This window comes from Nomascus leucogenys, chromosome 3, assembly GCF_006542625.1.
Source record: "Nomascus leucogenys isolate Asia chromosome 3, Asia_NLE_v1, whole genome shotgun sequence".
In the NCBI taxonomy this organism is placed as follows: Eukaryota; Metazoa; Chordata; class Mammalia; order Primates; family Hylobatidae; genus Nomascus; species Nomascus leucogenys.
Genome location: NC_044383.1, coordinates 103,055,342 through 103,058,155, shown reverse-complemented (window position 1 = coordinate 103,058,155; position 2,814 = coordinate 103,055,342).

Below are 2,814 nucleotides of genomic sequence, written 5' to 3'. Positions count from 1 at the left end.
CTAATATTCTTTTCTGCTGATCCCAAATGTTTAGATAAAACTTTACCTCCTTAGCAAATCAAACGTCAGAAAATCTTTGAATCCACCTGTAACCTGTGCCCCCCACCACTTCAAGATGTCCAGCCTTTTAAAATCAAACCAACGTATAGCTTCCATGTACTGATTTATGACGTCGCCGGTAACCTCTGCCTCCTCACCTTTAAAAACTCTTACCTGTAAGCAGTGTGGGAGTTCAGGTCTTAAGCATGAGCTACTCAATTCTCCTTGCTTGGTGCCCTGCAATAAATGCCTCAACTCTCTCTTGCTGCTATCCCAGTGTCAGTGTTTGGCTGTGCTGTGCTGGGCAAGCAGACCCCAGCTGCTGTTCTGGGCAAGCAGAAACCCATACAAGTCAAGACAGTATGACTTGACTTGTTTTTTGTTGACATCTGTTCTGAGTTAAGTTCATTATTAATCATTCATCTTTCATAGTTTTGTAAAATCTCATTAGCTGTTAGTAGTATTATTTTTATTTTCCTCCTATCATTTTAATAGATTTTGAAAGGCAGAGAAATATAAATTTACATGTTTAATCTTCCATGTTTGTCCACAAATTTCCAGAACGATTTTTTTTTTTTTTTTTTGAGACAGGTTCTCATTCTGTCGCCCAGATTGGAGTGCGATGGTGCCATTATGGCTCACTGCAGCCTCAACCTCCTGGGGCTCAGGTGATCATCCCACCTCAGTCTCCCAAGTAGCTAGAATTACAGGCCACATCACCACGCCCAGCTAATTTTTGTATTTTTTGGTCGAGACGGGTTTCTCCATGTTGCCCAGGCTGGTCTGGAATTCCTGGGCTCATGCGATCTGCCCGGCTCTGCCTCCCAAAGTGTTGGGATTACAGGCGTGAGCCACCGCACCTAGCCAATTTTAAAAAATATACTGTTTATCATCAGATAACATCACCTATTTAATACCTATTAATTAATTAATACTCCTATTTAAATACCTCATTAGCTTTCTACCAGTTCCTATATGATTTGGCCCCTGTCTACAACCCTAACCTCATCTTGTAATCATTTTTTCCCTTACCACATTATGCTCTGGTCAAAAAGTGTTCTTTTTGCTCCAGCCTTAGGCCTTCGTTCTTGTTATTTTATCTGTCTGAAATACTATTTCCCCGGTTAGCGTAAGGTTTGTTCATCAGCACACTCAACCCTTCATCGAGACCTTTTCTAAACATTAGTATCTCTATAATCCAGTTTTATTTTCTTTTTTTATTTTATTTTTTTGAGACTCAGTCTCAAAAATCTATTGCTCTATCACTCAGGCTGGAGTGCAGTGGCACGATCTCAGCTCGCTGCAACCTACGCCTCCCGGGTTCAAGCAATTCTCTTGCCTCAGCCTCCCCAGTAGCTGGGATTCCAGGCACCTGCCACCACGCCCGGCTAATTTTTGCATTTCTAGTAGAGACAGGCTTTCACTATGTTGGCCAGGCTGGTCTTGAACTCCTGACCTCAAATGATCTGCCCGCCTCAACCTCCCAAAGTGCTGGGATTACAGGCGTGGGCCACTGCGCCTGGCCAGTCCAGTTTTATTTTCTTCATAGCACTTATCATGATCAGTTAATTAACTTCTTATTTCCTCTACCTCACCAGCATGTAAGCCTCAAAAGTCTTGAATTTTGTGTATTTTGATTACTGCTGCAGCTCCTGTTCCAAGCAAAATGCCTTTCTAATAGACACTCTTTAAATATTTGTTGAATGAAATAAAGGCTGAATGACAAGATATTTGTGATTTTGGGCTAACATGGTGGCTCACACTTTGGGAGGCCAAGATGGGAGGATCATTTGAGGCCAGGGGTTCTAGGCTGTGGTGAGCTATTATAGCCATGTGCTCTGGCCTGGGTGACAGAAAGAGTCCTCCTCTCTAAAAATACATACATATGGCCGGGCGCGGTGGCTCACGCTTGTAATCCCAGCACTTTGGGATGCCGAGGCGGGTGGATCACGAGGTCAGAAGATCGAGACCTTCCAGGATAACACAGTGAAACCCCGTCTCTACTAAAAATACAAAAAATTAGCCGGGCGTGGTGGAGGGCGCCTGTAGTCCCACCTACTCGGGAGGCTGAGGCAGGAGAATGGCGTGAACCCGGGAGGCGGAGTTTGCACTGAGCAGAGATGGCATCACTGCACTCCAGCCTGGGCAACAGAGCAAGACTTCGTCTCAAAAAAAAAAAAAAAAAAATACATACATACATACATACAAACCAAGATATTTGTTATCTTGTAACCTTGAGGAAAGAACCTGGTATCCTCTACCTTCAGTGCATAGCTGGGAGCTTGATACCTAGCAGCATTATAAACCCTTTATTGATACTAAAATAGAGTGCTACTCAGCAGGCCCTACAGGGAGTTTGTAGACTACTATTTGCCCCAGGACCTGCCCTGTGAACTCATTCAAATTAAGTCTGAATGACCTCAGAGCTCAGTTTTCTCTCCTAGCAAATCAGGAGCAGGAAACTCGGAAATGGGAGGAATGCAAAAATGACTACATCTCTCAGGAGATCGAGACCATCCTGGCTAACACGGTGAAACCCCGTCTCAACTAAAAATACAAATATTAGCCAGGCATGGTGGCGGGCGCCTGTAGTCCCAGCTACTCGGGAGGCTGAGGCAGGAGAATGGCGTGAACCCGGAAGGCGGAGCTTGCAGTCAGCCGAGATCGCGCACTGCCCTCCAGCCTGGGCAACAGAGCGAGACTCCCTCTCAAAAAAAAAAAAAAAAAAAAAAAAGACTACATCTCCCAGAATGCACTGCATACAGACCGGCGTGG